The sequence below is a fragment of the Gigantopelta aegis genome, chromosome 6 (genome assembly GCF_016097555.1).
Source record: "Gigantopelta aegis isolate Gae_Host chromosome 6, Gae_host_genome, whole genome shotgun sequence".
NCBI lineage: Eukaryota > Metazoa > Mollusca > Gastropoda > Neomphalida > Peltospiridae > Gigantopelta > Gigantopelta aegis.
The window spans coordinates 30,370,048-30,393,289 of NC_054704.1; positions in this window are offsets into that span (position 1 = coordinate 30,370,048).

Here is a 23,242-nt window from a genome sequence, read left to right on the forward strand (position 1 = left end):
TAAATATTTTCAAAATATTTGAGATGATTATGAATGGTTTTCACGTCATCAGCTAAACATCTACTGTTCATGGCCAGTGTCCATAACTAGTCAACTGAACATAAATATTTTCAAAATATTTGAGATGATTATGAATGGTTTTCACGTCATCAGCTAAACATCTACTGTTCATGGCCAGTGTCCATAACTAGTCAACTGAACATAAATATTTTCAAAATATTTGAGATGATTATGAATGGTTTTCACGTCATCAGCTAAACATCTACTGTTCATGGCCAGTGTCCATAACTAGTCAACTGAACATAAATATTTTCAAAATATTTGAGATGATTATGAATGGTTTTCACGTCATCAGCTAAACATCTACTGTTCATGGCCAGTGTCCATAACTAGTCAACTGAACATAAATATTTTCAAAATATTTGAGATGATTATGAATGGTTTTCACGTCATCAGCTAAACATCTACTGTTCATGGCCAGTGTCCATAACTAGTCAACTGAACATAAATATTTTCAAAATATTTGAGATGATTATGAATGGTTTTCACGTCATCAGCTAAACATCTACTGTTCATGGCCAGTGTCCATAACTAGTCAACTGAACATAAATATTTTCAAAATATTTGAGATGATTATGAATGGTTTTCACGTCATCAGCTAAACATCTACTGTTCATGGCCAGTGTCCATAACTAGTCAACTGAACATAAATATTTTCAAAATATTTGAGATGATTATGAATGGTTTTCACGTCATCAGCTAAACATCTACTGTTCATGGCCAGTGTCCATAACTAGTCAACTGAACATAAATATTTTCAAAATATTTGAGATGATTATGAATGGTTTTCACGTCATCAGCTAAACATCTACTGTTCATGGCCAGTGTCCATAACTAGTCAACTGAACATAAATATTTTCAAAATATTTGAGATGATTATGAATGGTTTTCACGTCATCAGCTAAACATCTACTGTTCATGGCCAGTGTCCATAACTAGTCAACTGAACATAAATATTTTCAAAATATTTGAGATGATTATGAATGGTTTTCACGTCATCAGCTAAACATCTACTGTTCATGGCCAGTGTCCATAACTAGTCAACTGAACATAAATATTTTCAAAATATTTGAGATGATTATGAATGGTTTTCACGTCATCAGCTAAACATCTACTGTTCATGGCCAGTGTCCATAACTAGTCAACTGAACATAAATATTTTCAAAATATTTGAGATGATTATGAATGGTTTTCACGTCATCAGCTAAACATCTACTGTTCATGGCCAGTGTCCATAACTAGTCAACTGAACATAAATATTTTCAAAATATTTGAGATGATTATGAATGGTTTTCACGTCATCAGCTAAACATCTACTGTTCATGGCCAGTGTCCATAACTAGTCAACTGAACATAAATATTTTCAAAATATTTGAGATGATTATGAATGGTTTTCACGTCATCAGCTAAACATCTACTGTTCATGGCCAGTGTCCATAACTAGTCAACTGAACATAAATATTTTCAAAATATTTGAGATGATTATGAATGGTTTTCACGTCATCAGCTAAACATCTACTGTTCATGGCCAGTGTCCATAACTAGTCAACTGAACATAAATATTTTCAAAATATTTGAGATGATTATGAATGGTTTTCACGTCATCAGCTAAACATCTACTGTTCATGGCCAGTGTCCATAACTAGTCAACTGAACATAAATATTTTCAAAATATTTGAGATGATTATGAATGGTTTTCACGTCATCAGCTAAACATCTACTGTTCATGGCCAGTGTCCATAACTAGTCAACTGAACATAAATATTTTCAAAATATTTGAGATGATTATGAATGGTTTTCACGTCATCAGCTAAACATCTACTGTTCATGGCCAGTGTCCATAACTAGTCAACTGAACATAAATATTTTCAAAATATTTGAGATGATTATGAATGGTTTTCACGTCATCAGCTAAACATCTACTGTTCATGGCCAGTGTCCATAACTAGTCAACTGAACATAAATATTTTCAAAATATTTGAGATGATTATGAATGGTTTTCACGTCATCAGCTAAACATCTACTGTTCATGGCCAGTGTCCATAACTAGTCAACTGAACATAAATATTTTCAAAATATTTGAGATGATTATGAATGGTTTTCACGTCATCAGCTAAACATCTACTGTTCATGGCCAGTGTCCATAACTAGTCAACTGAACATAAATATTTTCAAAATATTTGAGATGATTATGAATGGTTTTCACGTCATCAGCTAAACATCTACTGTTCATGGCCAGTGTCCATAACTAGTCAACTGAACATAAATATTTTCAAAATATTTGAGATGATTATGAATGGTTTTCACGTCATCAGCTAAACATCTACTGTTCATGGCCAGTGTCCATAACTAGTCAACTGAACATAAATATTTTCAAAATATTTGAGATGATTATGAATGGTTTTCACGTCATCAGCTAAACATCTACTGTTCATGGCCAGTGTCCATAACTAGTCAACTGAACATAAATATTTTCAAAATATTTGAGATGATTATGAATGGTTTTCACGTCATCAGCTAAAAATCTACTGTTCATGGCCAGTGTCCATAACTAGTCAACTGAACATAAATATTTTCAAAATATTAACATTTCCGATGCAAGTATCAAGATTGCTTCTTGTATTATTTTTCAGTGTAACTTAATTTGTTTACTATATATGACTTGTTTGTAAAAGTAAAGTTTATGAAAGATTCGACTAAAATGTTTTTCAAATTCCACCTTAAACTCTTTTTAAAAAATGTATTAAAATGGCAATTTGCAAAAATATATCATATTCATATGAAATCTATATCTTACTGATATTACTGTTGACTTTTAATCACTTAGTTGTGGGCAAGTTACATTTTACCACATAGTTTCTATATTACTTGTTTGGTTACAGACACTACAGAGAATCCTCACTGAATATAAAGCACCCCTAGTAGTATCCCATTAGTAGGATACTATCTTCAATGTTATGTCTCATTGTGACTTTATTTATGCAAGTTAAAAATTAACTAAATACTCAACACAATTCAGAAATATTTTTAGCATGAGGAATATCCTGCTAGTCATAATTTTGTTATTTTTAGCGATCAATGCTGGCTGAAAATAACAGCTGCCTTAATTTTATAAATGTTTTGTAACATTAAAAAATCTTGCACTGTTCATTCCTAAATCATATATACTAATTATTTGTGAGAAAATTCAATGCAATATGATTTAATTCCACTTAATGTTTAAAGACTTAACGTCCATAATATAGCATGAGGTATAGACTCTATTTGCAAAAAACATAAGGAACTAGTAGATTTACATATATTACAATAACTTTTAAACCTGATGTCCAATTTGTATAAAGTAACTAATATAACATTTTAAAGAGAATTGAATTGTCTGCAAAGTACTTGTCATTTTAACATAAAACATGTTAAATACATTTTTACAACAAAGGTATGATTTTAGTGAAAATTAAAATGGAAATCTATAACGACAAAAAAATACCCTAATTGACACTGTGCACTATTTATTAAAATGAGATACCCCAAATACTCTACGCAGTTAGGTGTGATCCATATGCACCAACACAAAACACAAAGTGATGTGTTGGGCCACAATATTTTATTGTAGGATAACATAACATACTGAATCATGATTTGGTCCCCGAAAGTGATGGAAACAGAAGGAACGTGTGCTTGACAGCTGTGGTGGCAGTATTCATGATGGGTGGGGTAGGATTTATGAAATCAACCACTATTTTGGCAAATGCCCATTCGACTCTAAATTTTGCATAGATACGGACCTGATTACGTACTGCGGTTTTGTCGCACACCATACAACTATTTGTCGTCTTGAAGCAGCTTAATATAGTCCGCTTTAGAAAATTAGTCCTCTTTAAAAAGTAATACAAAATTCTGAAATGCTTTTTGAAATCTTTCTTTGATGTTTTCAAGTAGACTAACCTCTGTAGGCCTATTATTTAAATAACCCACTGGTTTAAAGTTACCTGTTATTTTTAGTACTGATAGCAACTGTGCAAGTTGTAATATGGTTCACTGCCACTTGTACAGCATCAAAAGTAATGTGTAAATTAGCTATGACGTAAGGGTGGCCAACTGAAAATGTGAGCAGTCAACCTAGTTTGATTTTTTGCAAGGTATTTGTCAAGAGAGGGTACTCCCTAAAACTAATAGTCACGTAGATCTCTCGATGTTGCTGTATTCCACAGAATATTCTAACATAGAAATTGTGTGCAACCTTTTTAGTTAATACCCATTTTTCTTTTTAATAATATATAATCTTTATAGTCCGAGAAGAATACGTGTTGTTAGGGTGGGGGCCCTAAATCACTAAAATACATAGCATATACATTAGAAGCAACATATACAAATAATTACATAGACATATCTAGTATGAAGAAATATTCTTTATGCTCCTCTAGGGCACTGACTTAAATTAAAAAGAAAGATAGAGAAAAAGAAGAAGAAACGAAATAAGGAACGAAAGAAGGAACAGAGTTACTTCGTGCATAATTGCGCATATAGTACAGTATATTCATAAAAACCCACATACATAAATGCATACACATATATATATTATACATATATTCACACATGTACCCACATCTACCAGAAATATACGGAAGAGATTAAATTAAAGTATTATATTACCCATATTTAATGCATCAACCTTTTTTGGCCACATGAGCACCATGCCTAAACGTTTCACATTTTCGACTTCTTCTCCAAAACTACTTTACCAATTCCAACCGCATTTTATGGGAAACTTGATTGGCACACGGAGAAACAAATTTATGCGGGCTCAAAAATGAGAAAATTAAGCCAATTAAACAAATCATCTCAACTTCCAGAAATGCTACAACTGAATAGTCTTCATATATGCGAAGGTCAATGGATGGTTTATCTAATTTGTGAATATTATTAATGTTCGTTACCCCGTTTGTCCTCGGTGATGGGGTGAAATTTGTTATAGTTATATAAAGAAATGGTTGGAAGATGCTTTGTACCAAAGAAAAAACTAAATCTTGAATTTATTGATTCTGACCTGGCGTGGGCCTCAGCGGCGGGACACTAAAGTAAAAATGAAGCCAATCTTTAAAAATCTCTACTTCTGGAAATGCTATGACCGAATAGTCTTCATATATATATATATATATATATATATATATATATATATATATATATATATATATATATATATATATATATATATATATGTAAAGGCTATTAGATGGTTTATCTGATCTGTTAATTGTATTAATGCTGGGTACCCCGTTTGACCGGACAAGTGCGTACGTTTTAGAAGTTGTATAAAAAATATATTTAAACTGTAATTGTTTCACAACTCCTAACTATTTTAAACTAAATTTGGTTGGAACATTCATTGACTCTTAGAGAAAGCAATCGTGAATTTGGTTATTCTGGCCCCCTCCTCCCAGGAAAACGAGTAGTAGGTGGGGGTCAACAATTTAGACCTACTTTCTTTCTTTTTAAAAAATTAACATCTAATGAAAAACTCATGGTGATGGAAGGTCAAACGTGTTTACAGCGGATTTTTAGACAGCTACATTGTAATTCGTTTTCACTGAGCGCTTTCACGAACAGCTGAATGTCTTATAATAATTTGGTATTCTTTGATATTTAGAAATGTGTGAAATATTTGCACTTGGATTTAACCTTTATGCACATAAACGCTCTTAAATTTAATCAAAGTTATATTAAATCGTTATTTTAAAATTGTAGGAGAGACCCTGGTAATAATTAAAAAAAAAAAACCCCAAAAACCGCGTGACATAATTACCTTGTCCTCGGTACAGAATTTCTCTACCGACTGAGCGCCACTCTGCCTAGAACCCTTGATGTCACAGACGAGACTTTGCGCATCATAGGTCGTGGTTCCACAGGAGCCGTGACGTTTACAGATCATGCAGCACATCTTCACTCCAACAGGAGAAAAGTTTCCATCTGATGACGTCATCCCAGAGGCAACTAACAAAAATAATACACCGACTGTAGTGACACAAAGGACCGAGTTTCGTCTCCTACTTTGCTTTGCCATTTGTGTTATAGATTATACACACAAGTCTAGCGATCAGTGAATGCCAGCAATAACAATTACCACAGCATTCGACCGAAAATATAGCGAAATGAAGTCGACATACGTTTATTTATTCCTCTGGTAATGTCAACTCCTACTTTACTTAATTATTCATATTTTAATACACCTCAATATTTACAAATCTTCATTTTAAAATTTGGAAATTCTATCTAGATGGATTTTTCTGTCTTGCTTCTTTTTACGTTATTAATATAAATAATATATAAAATACCACTTCACCAGTAAAATGGGTTATACATTACTACAATGTTTGTTTAACGACACTACTAAAATACAATGATTAATGAATCAAGCCACGGCTATTGGATGTGAAACAGAGGAAAGGCACACGTATTCTTCTGAGAAAACACTCTACAATGTTTGTTTAACGACACTACTAAAATACAATGATTAATGAATCAAGCCACGGCTATTGGATGTGAAACAGAGGAAAGGCACACGTATTCTGCTGAGAAAACACTCTACAATGTTTGTTTAACGACACTACTAAAATACAATGATTAATGAATCAAGCCACGGCTATGTGAAACAGAGGAAAGGCACACGTATTCTTCTGAGAAAACACTCCACATTTTTCTATTAGCAGCAAGAAAAATAACAAGTCCTGGTGTATGATATTATTGAAAGGAAACATCAATATTAATACCCAAGTGGCAAAACCCTTTCTTTTTCTTAAAATTTAAAAAAAAAGGGGGAAAAAAAAGGACCCGGCGTGCTGTAAAAGGTTTGCCACCTAAAATCATATACCAGGTAGATAGATAGATATAATAGATAGATAGATAGAATAGATGTTTAACGACATCCCAGCACGGACAATATCTAAAATCATATACCCGGTAGATAGATAGATAGAATATATGTTTAACGACACCCCAGCACGGACAATATCTAAAATCATATACCCGGTAGATAGATAGATAGAATAGATGTTTAACGACACCCCAGCACGGACAATATCTAAAATAAATATACCCGGTAGATAGATAGATAGAATAGATGTTTAACGACACCCCAACACGGACAATATCTAAAATAAATATACCCGGTAGATATATAGATAGATAGAATAGATGTTTAACGACACCCCAGCACGGAAAATATCTAAAATCGTATAACCGGTAGATAGATAGATAGAATAGATGTTTAACGACACCCCAGCACGGAAAATATCTAAAATCGTATACCCGGTAGATAGATAGAATAGATGTTTAACGACACCCCAGCACGGAAAATATCTAAAATCGTATACCCGGTAGATAGATAGATAGAATAGATGTTTAATGACACCCCAGCACGGAAAATATCTAAAATCATATACCCGGTAGATAGATAGATAAAATAGATGTTTAAAGCCACCCCAGCACGGAAAATATCTAAAATCATATACCCGGTAGATAGATAGATAGATAGAATAGATGTTTAACGACACCCCAGCACGGAAAATATCTAAAATCATATACCCGGTAGATAGATAGATAGAATAGATGTTTAACGACACCCCAGCACGGAAAATATCTAAAATCATATACCCGGTAGATAGATAGATAGAACAGATGTTTAACGACACCCCAGCACGGAAAATATCTAAAATCATATCTACATATATCTAGGATCACAACCTAGGTGGACAGCCCAAACAAGCTACTGAAAATTTGTTATTCGCTGTTAAATATGATGCCCCTCTGTGAAATTCACGCAGTGTTTTTCACTTGCCCAGTTGTCAGTCTCTGATTTATTTTTTTCAAAAGTGTTTACTTTAAGTTTGAAATTAATTCAAAAAGGATTTTTTTCCAAAGAATACGATGGTGCTAACCGATTTTTGATAAAGTGTGTCCAACATGACCTCTCGGACCCCCCAATTTTTTGCTGGGGGTCAACATGAAAGCTTACTTATATATGTAAATGTTGGTCGATTTGGATAATTTGTGCATCGATTAATATCAATTCAAAAATGGCCAATTCAATCAAATAATTTTCAAAATCCACGATGGCCGCCATTATGCTCAACATTCAAAATGGCCGCCAAAATACAAAATATAGTTCAAATTCCTTTAATGTTTTTATCTTCTACACAGTATTTATTCAGATATAGCTTCTAATATACAGACTTTGTAAAACCAGTTCACAAAAAAACACAATACATGACTCGTGTTAAACTTGTTAAAATTATGCCTTTATGTTGATAATTTTATCGGAAATAATTGATGATGAACATAAGTTGTTTTATAAATTATAACAAGGAATTATTTTTGTGTTATTTATTATTATTATTATTATTATCATTATTATTATTATTATTATTATTATTTTTGGGGGTGGGGTGGTTGGGGGGGGGGGGGGGCGCTGATCGACTATTAAATTAAAAAATTATGAATAAAAGATTAATTTTGTTACCTTTACTTTTTTTCTTGCAAATTTGATATGGGAAATGAAGAAGGAAAATGTAAAACAGAGTATAATCTACCTCAAGCAGTTGTTTAAAGGACTTCTGAGATCGACTTCAGATATATTCCATAGACTCTACATGCGACAGCTCTCATCCTGATAATATACAAGCCTGTTGTGTCACAGACTAGGATAGTTCAGCAATATGGGAAGTAAGATCTTTCTACAGACTAGGATAGTTCAGCAATATGGGAAGTAAGATCTTTCTACAGAAATTGCCTCGCATCAGATATACTTGATAAAGTAGTAAATAATAAAGCACTCAAATTGACACCGCCACACCGTGGAGAAATGATCAAACGGATCACTGATATGTGGATTTTCTAAATATGGTCCACTTCCAACGTACAGGAAACAGTTTCCTAGTTCCCAAAACTTTGATAAAACATGCCTTATATATATGAAGACATGAGAAATATTCAAACTGTCAGAATCCCTGCTGTTTATTAGCGTCTCTTGAACGAACGGTTTAATGGATCCCTGCGTGGTGAAAAACACACTAAAATACCACTGGATCAAATCATGGAAGTACCCATCAACTTATTATCCAAGACAGGTGGTCTGTCTTGTGCTACTGAGCGATGGGTGTACATAAAGCATTATTGACACAGTCTTGTAAACAATTGCACACAAACACACATACTCTAGCGCACGCACACACACATACATATACATACTGTAAACATACCCAAACACACACACACGCACGCACGCACGCACGCACACGCACATACATATGGCTGAGTTAAAGAACATCCTTTTTACGGATGTCTCAGTAGCTTAAATCGTATCGTGGCAAGTCTGCAAGTTGTGGGCGATTCGGTGCCATAGGTTCGAGTCCCAACAGCGGCATGGGACAATTTGTGAGGACAGAAAGGATTTAATTATCCCCTGCGCCAATGCGTTAATATCTATGTATGTAATAGTCAACCTCGACATACATACAATATTTAGATATGCATACATCAATACATACATATATACATTGAATTTTTATATATGGTTGAGTTAAAGAGCCTCCTTTTTATGGATGCCTCAGTAGGTGAAAAGGTATCGTGGCAAGTCTGCAAGTTGCGGGCGATTCGGTGCCATAGGTTCGAGTCCCAGCAACAGCATGGTGTAATTTGTGTAACAGTCAACCTCGACATACAAACAATATATAGGTATTCATACATCAATACATACTAGCCAGTGCCAGATCTGCCCACTGGTTCATGCATGTAAGCGGGATAGACCGCGTAGACAGTAGGCCCCATGCATGTGGTTGAGTTAAACAGCATCCTTTTTATGAGTGTCTGGATAGCTCAGAACGCATCGTGGTTATTCTGCAATTTGCGGGCGATTCGGTGCAACATGTTCGAGTCCCAGCACTGGCATGGGACAATTTGTGAGGCCATATAGGATTTAATTATCCTCTGCGCCAGTGCGTTAATATCTATGTATGTAATAGTCAACCTCGATATACAATTTATACATACATACATACATACATACATACATACATACAATATATAGATATTCATACATCAATACAACATACATACATATATTCGTCTGCATTATAAAAGTATATTATCCTTAAATTTTTAAATACTGGGCATACCAACTATACATGAAATGATTCTAGTATTCATCTTCTATCAGTATATTGTGTACGCAGTAGCATATTCGTTGAGAAAACATACATGTCAGACCCGTAGCCAGCATTTCGAATGGGAGGGTTCGACTAGGTATTTGTCGGGGCCTTTTGGATATGATGTTGATTGAAAAAACTTTGTATGGGCTTCCAGGCGCATGCCGCCCCAGAACATTTGAAATCTCTGAAAGCCTAAAACGCGTTTTCCTAGCACCTGGAACTTAAAAAAACCCCTACTATTTTCAACTATTTTGTACACTGTATTTTTTTCAAGATAATAAAACTCTAGCAAACAACAGGAGTTAAAGGTATTGCCCCGGGGTATTGCCCCGAGGTATATGTTAAAAAGTACGTGTACCTCAGAACTATGATCAATTCCTTTAATAATGAACATATTTATGAAAAACGAAACACATTACGTTCATAACAATTGTATCATCACCAATCACCGCCAACACCTGCAGCCCCTTGTTAAGAGTACAGGTGTAGTTCTCAAACGTTTTCAGTAAAAGGTATTGCATAAGGTATTGCATCCCATTTCATTTTTGTCTGTGATGCGTCATCTCATCAAAATGGCATTTACATGTTAGCTATAAAACATTTTGAAATACTTGGAAATTACATTCAAGAAAGTATGCACAATTTTCTAATTGGCGAGATATTTGCAAATTCCACCGCACCAAAACCAACCCTCGACCGCTACCGACCCTGGTCGGGCTGCTTGTACTTCATTGCACATGCCAGCGCGGGCGACCCCACTCCAACCCACCCCAAAAGTTTGACAACAGCTTGTTCTGAATGTGCACATTAAAACGTATGACCTGACCTAACAAGATTACTTTCAGTTGTTAACCTTTTATTTTTAACTTGGTTGATAAATCAATGGAAGGTGAACTGCTGTCATTGTCATGTAATTATCGAATGCTACGAGGTCATCAATATAGCAGAAAGTACAATTAAAAGTGTTTGCTACATGTAGGTTCCTGTTTTATCTTTTTTGTTTGTGCCAGATTAGCTGGAAATTCTTAATCATGTACACTGCAGCTTTGGTGAGGGGACTGCTAAATGAGGACAGTTGCAAAAGTTACAGTCAAGTACTTATGCAATACCACGAGAGAGAGAGAGAGAGAGAGAGAGACAGAGAGAGAGAGAGAGAGAGAGAGAGAGAGAGAGAGAGAGAGAGAGAGAGAGTGGACCTCAGCTTTTGAGGGAGGGTTCAGACGAACCCCCCGAACCCCCCTTACATAAGGGCCTGCATGTGAATACGCTAAGGTTACGCTGATACGTAAACTTGTCTCTATATGAAAACGTCGCGAATGCGCAGAGAAATAAATTCCAGTATCCGTTCTCGCTCAAATACGCACGAATACTGTTCGGTATTTTAAAGTATTCTTATCTTTGCTCACACAGTCTTCTGTGTTGATTTGGTCTATGTATTCGGTTTACCTTACACTTTTGAGAACTACAACATAATACTTGTTAAGACACACACACACACACACACACACACACACACACACACACACACACACACACTCTCTCTCTCTCTCACACACACACACACACTCTCTCTCTCTCTCTCTCTCACACACACACACACTCACACACACACTCTCTCTCTCTCTCTCTCTCTCTCTCTCTCTCTCTCTCTCTCTCTCTCTCACACACACACACACACACACACACACTGTACATTAATATTCAATAATTTTATAGGTCTATACATAATTATTACGTATATCTAAAACTAAGAAGAAATTAATGTTTTGGTATGTAAGAAATGAATGTCAAAAGATGAGCAGTAAACACCCGCTGTTAATACAGAATTGTAACTTCTAATTCAATCTGCACATAACGTAACATTTGATTGGCTAATCAAATTCATGTGCGGTACTAAAACAAGCATTAACGTGTCGGAAATTTCGGGCATTGCCCAAGAGCCTATTTCCGTATTTAATATGTTACTTCTCGGTGTTTAGTTGGCCGTATTTACTTCTAAAATATGACCTTTTGAAACATTTCTGAAGCAAAATGCGTGCTGGTCTAAATTTTATGACCTAAGTGTTGTTTATAAAAGTTTGTTGTGTGACACTGACAGGAAAAAAGAAAGAAATGTTTTATTTAACGATGCACTCAACACATTTTATTTACGGTTATATGGCGTCAGACATATGGTTAAGGACCACACATATTGTTTTAGAGGAAACCCGCTGTCGCCACATAGGCTACTCTTTTTTATGACAGACAACAAGGGATCTTTTATTTGCGCTTCCCACAGGCAGGATAGCACAAACCATGGCCTTTGTTGAACCAGTTATGGATCACTGGTCGGTGCAAGTGGTTTACACCTACCCATTGAGCCTTGCGGAACACTCACTCAGGGTTTGGAGTCGGTATCTGGATTAAAAATCCCATGCCTCGACTGGGATCCGAACCCAGTACCTACCAGCCTGTAGACCGATGGCCTGCCACGACGCCACCGAGGCCGGTCACTGACAGGAATGCCGAAGTAATAACGGCAACTATGCCGAATGATGAATCTTCGCAATGCACACATTATCGAGCACCAATTGTCGATTATTATTACTTATTTCCAAGTATAGAAAGGAATACACATTTTGTGCAATAAAATGAATTGAATTGAATTGGCGCTATGAATGTTCATTATTAAGCCAATACAATAGAAACAAAAACTTAGAAAAAACAGTTGTATTACACAAAACGTATAATTTAACTGCTTGCACTCGAATTATTTTATACGGCGGAAGACATAAAACACGATAGTAGTGAACAGGTTTTTGTCAACGCTGTGTTCTTTTTGCCACAGTAAGACCAACATATACGTCCGCAAATGGTCAAATACAACATAGTTACCCCTTAATTGGCTTTATCCAATGGGCAACTCTGAGTGAGTTGGAACGTTTACACAGTTCAACCATTAATTAATTCGATATACGTCTAACAGTGACACAGCTGCTGATATGCTACGAAGTTAGAAAACATTTTATAAAGCGATATCTTGTAAACTTACATGCACGCAAAACACTAAGAGACAAACTTATTACATAGTATACACCATTCATATTCCTTGGTCCATGACTGTAACATGTTATTAAAATACTGTTGAGACCAACACACAAAACTAATTTTGTGATTCATCTACATAGAACGTCAACAAATGCTATCGAGGTTCGGTACTACTGGGTGCTTCAAAACCAGACGACCACCATTGAAATGGCAGTGGAAGATGTCTCAACTGAATTCTCAGGACTGAGTAGCAGGTTACTAATAGGGAAATCACAAATAAACCGTAACTGACAACATCGCTAGTGATGCGAAGAAGTTTTATAGTTTTAGATGTTACTTAGTTAAATGACGTTTTATTTATACTTCGTTTACACATAAAAACCCAAATATTCATATTTATGTACTTACACATCTTTTATATTTGTGTTTTTCACTATTATATAACTATCGTGGATTGATCATTCCAGTTGAGTATATATTATAATTTTAATACTTAAACTATTCAGTGGGGTTTTATTTAATTAACAAATGTAAACGTACTTTGTTTTTGCAAGTTTCGATTTCTACGTCCTCTTCCAACAGATCCAATGTCTTCTCAGAAACGTCAAAAATACCATTAAGAGCGAAATGGAATACTTCCAGAGAATGTCTTAGCTGGATCGTCAGTGTTACGAGAAGTAAATGACCAACAAATAACTATCTGAAGGCAGGATGAATAATGTTACCATGAAATGAACTACCCAACCTCGCTAATGCATGGACTAGCTAGACTATATTTAGTGAAGTATCACACCTCAGTGTGAGGGAAAAAACCTAACAAGGACATGGTCATTAAGTATTAAGAATTAATTTGATTTATTTAGGAAAATACCTGGTAAGCGTAAAATATATTTTTCTAAATGCTTCGTATGGATTACACCAGGAGTATCCTATGTTTTAGGTCAGTTCCACAGTTGAAAACCCTGACTGGCTACTTCCCCACGTAACATCAATCCAGAACTAACGTAACGTTTTGCCGTGGGATATTTTAAAATGATTGGTTCACCAGCATATTAATCAAGGTTCTTTGATATTTACTTCGTTATATTAAATGGTCTTGGGATACAATCTTCTTTATTAAGATTTTCACCCAATAGCCGATGTATTTTTCGTGCTGGGGGTGTCATTAAACATTCATTCATTCATTATCAAGATCTTAAAAAGTCAAAACGGAAACTATTACGGTTTTTAATTTGCCAGTCGTGAAACATTGTTCGGAAAAAAAAGCCTAGTACTGATGGCTGAAATGAGGGCACGTCATCGTGTAAAGTGTCAGATTTTAACCCATTATGGTCTATCAACAGTAACCCATAAGTACGTGCGTCAAACCAATAATGAATTCAGGATCGTCAATTTAAAAAAAACAGGCTGGAAAGAAAACTTATGGTAGAATCAGTAGATGAACCCGTCCATAGTACATGTACATGTACTTGAAGGAAAGGTAATGTTTAGTGTCACCTCGGAAAGGTAATGTTTAGTGACACCTCGGAAAGGTAATGTTTAGTGTCACCTCGGTACAATTTGAACTACTTATATTAAGTGTTAAGCGTGCGACTGCACAGGCCGGATTTTGAGGGGGGGTGGGGGGGTAGTTTAGGCTTATGGTGAGGCACGAAGTGCCTCACAAGAGGGCTCAAAGCGCCCGAGTTGCAATTTTGCGTTGACGAATATTGAAAGTCACTTGTGGTGGTGGTGGTGGTGGTGGTGGGTCGACCGACCCCCCCCCCCCCAACCCCCCATTGGCTACTGGCCTGCTGCAATGTTTTGTTTGTAAAGTAAGGGGATAAATACGCAACGACCACATCAGTTATTGTTATCAATTCGTATCTAAGAATCAAACGATTGTTTATATGTATTTTACATATAGTCAATTAGAAAGTCCTACGAGCTTAGCACTGAACGAACACCTGAATTTTGAAAATTGAAGTAGGGACATCTATCTGTTTGGCACGAAAAAGACAATAACACCACTGCGGCATTCAAAATTTTATTCCTGAAATATACTCAACAACGAAAGTTTAGCAAATATCTTTTATGACGTCTAAATTTGCCATGGTTGAATAAACTTAAAAGAAAACCAGGTCCTCCTGTTGATGAGTTTATGTTGTTTGTAAATGGTACACATTTCAGAGGTGAATACTAATTAATAAATAGGTTACTTTATAAATGTTATGCCATTTCTTTTAACATTAGCTAAACTTTCGTTGTTGAGTATCGTATATATTTTTAAATGCAAATTCTTAGAGGTGTATTTTGTAGGAGGTTTGAGTGTTTTTCTGCACTTTTGTTTTAGTGTTTCATGTATAGACCCACGTTAAGGCTCAGAAGAGGAAAAGAGCTGGTATCCAATGGATACCTGGGCCCGTGCTTATAAAACTTTTAGAGTCCAGACTCAATCTCAAATGATGTCACACATACAATTTGTATGGCGTTGTCATGACGTTACTGTCTCAGACTATTAGAGTCTTGAGTCTAGACTCTAAACGTTTTATAAGCACCAGGCCTTGTACCTAAATTACCGGCCTCGGTGGCGTCGTGGTTAGGCCATCGGTCTACAGGCTGGTAGGTACTGGGTTCGGATCCCAGTCGAGGCATGGGATTTTTAATCCAGATACCGACTCCAAACCCTGAGTGAATGCTCCGCTAGGCTCAGTGGGTAGGTGTAAACCACTTGCACCGACCAATGATCCATAACTGGTTCAACAAAGGCCATGATTTGTACTATCCTGCCTGTGGGAAGCGCAAATAAAAGATCCCTTGCTGCTAATCGGAAGAGTAGCCCATATAGTGGCGACAGCGGGTTTCCTCTCAAAATCTGTATGCTCCTTAACCATATGCCTGACGCCATATAACCGTAAATAAAATGTGTTGAGTGCGTCGTTAAATAAAACATTTCTTTCTTTCTTTCTTTGTACCTAAATTATACAAAAGAAATAAGCAGCAGCATCACCAGCACCACCACCATAACTAAATATTCGAGGTACATTACTGATCGCTAAGCGTCCCAGTTATCTCCTCTTAGTTGGTCCATGGTGTTTGTTTGTTTGTTCATTTTGACTGACATGACACGGGGCCATATATTTCATTTATAACATGCCAAGGAAACAGACCTAGAAGTGTACAAAGAACATTCTAACTAGCTCCAGATTACAGGGGAAAGGGAGGACTTCAACGTCCACAACAATAGCAACAGCAACAGCAGCGTCGGCAACATCAACAAAAACTGTAACAACAATATATTAATGTTTAGTTGCGTTTGTTTTGTTTGTTGTCAGTTCGTCTGTTCGTTAGTTGATTGTTTGGTTCCTTTGTATGTTTGTGCGTCTGTTTTTATCACCCTGCAGCTGAGGCCAAATAAAAAAAGAGTTGGTGATCGTCCTTTTGATCACACAAATCAGTGTGTGTGTGTGTGTGTGTGTGTGTGGGGGGGGGGGGTTATTAAAAAAATGTCTGTGAAAAACTTTATAAAACCCTGGAGACCAGGAGTAGCAGCCAACAGCGCATGTGCCTGGATGTTGTAGTTCCTTCACTGGCCGCCAGATAGACCTGGTGATGGTTTAACCCGTTACGGTGCTTACGAAAGTTGAATTGCTGCTATCTCGACGCATTTTAAGTTTTTAAAAAAATAAAAAATAAATTTTAATCACAAGACAATGTTTTGTTACGTCACTGTCATTCTGCTACGGCTCAACTCACATTACTGACATTGTTTACAACTGTCGCAAATGAAAAGAATTGTAATGGGTGATTGTGACGGTACATGCTCTTAATTTTGTTTTCGCCTGTAGCGATATTAATTGCGCGACGGTCATCGAGCTTTTCTAATACACACCCAGCCCAGGTGCGGAGGCCATGTGGCTAGTAGTTACGTAATATATCCGGTAGTGCTGTTTATGGCCAGGGGATTGCTCGCGGTATGGCGACAGCCAGTCTGACGATCAGAGAAAATATGCCGGCATGGTGGCTGTGGAAAATCCACATGATACGTGAGGTACCGCTTTGTACCCCCAGTCGATTTTCGCTGTCTCTGAGAGTTTTGAATAAATAGCTAGGATTTAGATATATCGAGGAGAAACATTTGGAGGTATCCGAGGGGAACGGTCATCGTCCACTGAACGATCTATATTAGTTCAGACGGGACTTTGGTAAATATATATTTCTGCTCTGTGTATAACCTTGATGTGATTGATGTGACTTTAAATATTTTAATACTGTATTATACCAATATTATTTAGACGGTGCTGCCGGTCATCTGACGCAGTATTATGTAGGCTTACCGTTCTGATATATATATAAAGCTTAGCCAGTCATCCTAGAGGACCTAGGTAAACTGTAGGTTATTGTCTTTATTGTGATAGGTACCAGTATTAATTCTGTATTACAAGGTTATTGAATGAGTAGTTAGGGTTAATTAAAAATTAACCAGCTAGGAATAGTGTTGTAATTCCTTTATTAATTAAGTTCCCCTGGAAGCGTTTCGCCATTATCACACGTGTTTGTGTTAGCGTTTCTCAATTATCACACGTTATTGAACGAGTAGTAAGGGTTAATTAAAAATTAACCAGTTAGGAATAGTGTTGTAATTCCTTTATTAATTAAGTTCCCCTGGAAGCGTTTCTCCATTATCGCACGTGTGTGTGTTAGCGTTTCTCAATTATCACACGTGTGGGTGTTGTGTCACGGTGAAGTGATTAGCATATTGTGTAAACTAGACACCTAGAGATTAACTAATTAAGTGATCAGTTCTGGGTTGTTATTATTGTTGTTATTATTTAACTACTGCGGCAGTACATTTGTCAGCGTAGGTTAATACAGATTCCAAAGTGTATTGTGTTTTTGTTGTGTTTTCTAGTGAACTAAACGTGCTATAATAATATATACTTGTATAAGATCTTATCTCTGATCATACCTAGAGACGAGCCACAGCGGGTATAACTGCCTGTTACAGAGAGATCTAATAGATATACAGTTAGGAGAGATATTTGGACAATCGTGTTTTATTCAGTTACGGGTATTATAGAATCCCCGTGACAGTGATAAAAAGAATACCCCCCTCGTGTCTTGTGATATAATTTATCAGCACTCGTTGATAAAAGTATAAAATCCTCGGCAAGCCTCGGTTTTCATACTTTTATCAACTCGTGCTGATAAATTATGATATCACAAGACACTCAGGGAGTATCCTCTATGGGTCCTTGAAAGATAATTGTGTAAGCTCAGAAGAGATATAAATTCTGAGGGTTTTTTTAGGTTAAAATGTTGAACGCTCACTTGTTCATCAAGATTTTATTTTTATTTTTGCAGCAAAGCTACACGTTTGTTAATAAATTGAACAAATATTTAAGTAACACAGGTTTCCTTGTTAAATGATACTGTAAATGATGCGATGATATTCGATACAGTTCCATGTGCTGTGGCTTTAATATGAGTTCGTCTGTGAACGACCAAGAGGGTAACGGCATCTACGTTCTGGTCCATATTATTACATGCCTGGTAGAAGACATTGCATGACATTTGTGTTACATTTGTATGTGACTGGAAGATCTGGGATATAATTAAATATAATTGCACTGATGATTCATTGCTTTTAATGCGAGGAGTGGATTTCCAATTTATATGTATTCAAATTTTACAAAAACGACCTAATTATATCCGTTACTGACAATACAAGATTTCCATTGGTTCTGTTTACATACTAATGTCTGAATAAAGGCGTATCATATCATAATTTAACCAAACAATATTCAAATGAGCATAAGAAATCTAACTTGATATATGTCAGAAGTGTAACAATTTACCACCATTTGACATGTTCAGTGGTTAATTGTGGTGTGTTTGTGGGGCTACTGATCTAAAGCTGATCTGTATTATTCAGGAAACCAAAGAAATATAATTCAGCTTGCCTAACCATTTTGTTTTACCACTTTAAAAAAAAGTAACATTATCAAAATGGGGAAACTGAGAATTGTTTTTCAACAATGGCAATTTTGACATGGTTCAAATATGTTAATTGTTTGTCTGTATACTGTTTACTTGATTATCTTAGCTTTAAAACATTTATTTTATTTAACGACGCCACTAGAGCACATTGATTTTTTTTTATCTTATCATCGGCTATTGGACGTCAAAGATATGTTTTTTTTAGAGGTAACCTGCTGTCGCCATATAGGCTACTCTTTTACAACAAGTAGCAATGGATCTTTTAAATGCGTTTTCCACAGGCAGGATAGCACAAACCATGGCCTTTGTTGAACCAGTTATGGATCACTGGTCGGTGCAAGTGGTTTTCACCTATAAACATAGCTTCTGTTGTGAAACAAAATGTAAAATATTTGGAGTTCTTTCAGTGTTAAATCCTTGTATTTTCTTGTATTCGTACAACCGGCCTCGGTGGCGTCGTGGCAGGCCATCGGTCTACAGGCTGGTAGGCACTGGGTTCGGATCCCAGTCGAGGCATGGGATTTTTAATCCAGATACCGACTCCAAACCCTGAGTGAGTTCTCCGCAAGGCTCAATGGGTAGGTGTAAACCACTTGCTATGTGGCGACAGCGGGTTTCCTCTAAAAACAGTGTCAGAATGACCATATGTTTGATGTCCAATAGCCGATGAGTAGATAAAAAAATCAATGTGCTCTAGTGGCGTCGTTAAATAAAACAAACTTTACTTTGTACTCGTACATCTCCATAACTGCTGCATTTAAAAAAAAAAAAGATGATATATGGTGTTACATATGCCTGGTATGGAGTTTGGTTTATTTTGAATTCTCAATATTTATGTCGTTTTGTTAATTTTCACACATTAAGCTTTTGGGATCATGTGTCTGCAATATACTGACGCAGAAGACTGAATTGACTGTAGTATATAGACAGAAAATAAAGTTAGTTTTTCGACTGTTACATCCGTTTAGTAATATTATACTTTGATGTTTTTACAGTTTGTTTGTCCTCGTACTCTACGTAGCCAATATTTTAGCATATAAGAGTAAGATCGGTACGACGTATGGCTAAAAATGTGTTTTCAAGGATGTTAATATTAAACATAAGTTTTCCCGACGTTTGTAGAAAAACATATATTTTGTAGGCTTTACTGAATCATTTGCCTTATTAAAACATCAGTTCCAACATAAAATGCTATTGCTAGAAATGTATGTGCCGTTTTCCCGTCGTCAACAATCATCACATTGACATAAGCTTTAAAATTTGCTGTACAAATGAACAATATGCAGCAATTCTTGAGTTTGTAAATTTGCAGATTGTCCACTAATCATCTGTAATGGGGTATTATAGATATTGCTGAAGCACATTTTATGAGTGTGTTAACGCCATATTAATAATGGATCCGGATAGGCCTTTAGGGAACATTATCAGGCGGAACATATCCACGTGTTTTAGAGGATATTGGTTGTACATATATATGGTTATCACAATGCAGTGCTATTACTAGTGCTTCCATGTTGAAAACGTATATTAATACAAAGCTTACGGATCAATACTTACAATCATGGTATACTTATATTGATAACTCATCCAAAGCTTCAAATTAAAAATGATTTAAAAATACTGTTGAATTTGAGACATACATCACAATTATAGAGAGAAAACATTGGTGTCCATTATTACGCTTAAGATTATCAAACCATAATCTTCCAGTTGAAACGGACAGATGGAAAAATGTACCACTACAAAATAGAATATGTCCATTGTGTAATAAATACGATATCGGACATGAGTTTCATTATATATTTACATGTTTGTTTTTCAAGAAAAAAAGCTGTTGTCCTTAGAAAACTTTCTGTATTTTTAAATCTAATTATGAATACTTTCAAATCCTCTGGCTGATATTATGTGTATTTTTTTGTATTTATTAGTATATATTTATTGTATTTATGTACATTTATGTACACCCACCATCTTGTTACAATTATATTGACTGCTGTATGTATATATATCCTCATATGCCGTAGACTACGGCCTGAGTGTAAATAAAGTTCAGTTCAGTTCAGTAAAGGGCTCGCCTGATGTACGGTCTGTCTAGGATCGATCGCCGTCGGTGGGCCCATTGGGCTATTTCTCTTTCCAGCCAGTGCACCACGACTGGTATATCAAAGGTCGTCCGTGGTATGTGCTATCATGTCTGGGATGGTGCATAGAAAAAGATACCTTGCTACTAATTAAAAATGTGGCGGGTTTCCTCTAAGACTATGTCAAAATTACCAAATGTTTGACATCCAACAGCCGACGATTAATAAATCAATCAAAACAAACTTTATCTTTAGGAAACATTCAGATTTTTTCATAGCCTTTTACTACAGCAAATATGTGCGAGTTATATGATCCATCATCGACATTGAGATACCGGCCTCGGTGGTCGTGTGGTTAAGATCGGTAGGTACCGGGTTCGCAGCTCGTCCCGGCTCCCACCCAGAGCGAGTTTTAACGACTCAGTGGGTAGGTGTGAGACTACAAACAAGTAATCCTGGACAGACAACCTACATAGCTGAGGACCTTAGCGGTAGCCTGGGATTTTTTGGTTTTATGTGCTTTAACCTTAATTTGATATAAGCATTTCGGATAAATTAACTGATTTTCTAACAGATACCAAACTGTTGTCCATGCAAGGCTTTTGTCTGTGCTTGTTGGGTTTTTATTTGGGGGATTTTTTTATTATTATTTTTTTTATTTTGTGGTTTTGTTTTCTCAATGTATAGTTGTTTAAAGGGTTATTTTGAGATATAACAAACAATATTGGACATTTTTATACATCGTCGAAATATAAAGAGAAACAGAAATTTTGATGATTTTAGCGGACGCTTAATAATTTTGGTCAGCATTGGCTACACATTATTGAAATACATGCATTTCATGATTATTAACACAAGATTCATTATTTTAATTGTTTTGACACCAAATTTAGCTCTGTGGTACCAACAAGAGTTGCGAATGACACTTTTCATAAAATAACTCCCTACATCAGGTTTATTCAGGGTCATAATTGTTTTTGTTTTTTTTAGCATAGGCGATAGCTTATAAGATTCCAGTATCTTTGATGTGATTTTTAGAGATTAAAAGTCCTAGTCTATTTAGTGAACATTCCAAATATCGATCCCCGTCGATGGTCGATGGTATGGGCCCATTGGGCTATTTCTCGTTCCAGCCAGTGCACCACGATTGGTATACCAAATACCGTGGTATGTGCTATCCTGTCTGTGAGATGGTGCATATATAGAGGATACTCCCCTCGTGTCTTGTGATATCATAATTTATCAGCACGAGTTGATAAAACTATGAAATCCGAGGCTTGCCGAGGATTTTATACTTTTATCAAACGAGTGCTCATAAATTATGATATCACAAGACACAAAGGGTGGTATTCTTTTTATCATCCATTATCATTCTTTTCATTTGCGACAGTTGTAAACAATGTCAGTAATGTGGGTTGAATGTCAGCGGTAGACTCGTTAACTAGCAGAACGGCAGTGGCGTGACTTCACTAAGCACAGGGGATAACCGCATGCGGGTAACTGTAGTTACTCGCATCCAATATAGCGGAAGACGCACATGATGAGTATTAATCAATGTGAATGTCCGTATTTTCTAAGCATTACATTCACATTTTAATAGAGCGTATCGGCAGTTAGTTTAGTTTAAATATATTTTGAATCGATGCACTAAGGATAATTTGTGTAATTCGGCTGATAATGAAATCATAAAGTTAGGCATGATGAAGGTAACTACGAATAGCGACCGCAGCCGCCGCTAGGGGCGCAGCTGCGCCCATATTCCGAAATGTCACGAGTTTGGTTCACAATTGGTAGTGTTGTTCAAGGCCAGAATACGCTTATTTTGATGACGATTTTGCACGTTTTTTTTGTTGTTATGACCAGTACACACCTTCCGATTGATGTATATCCTGTTTC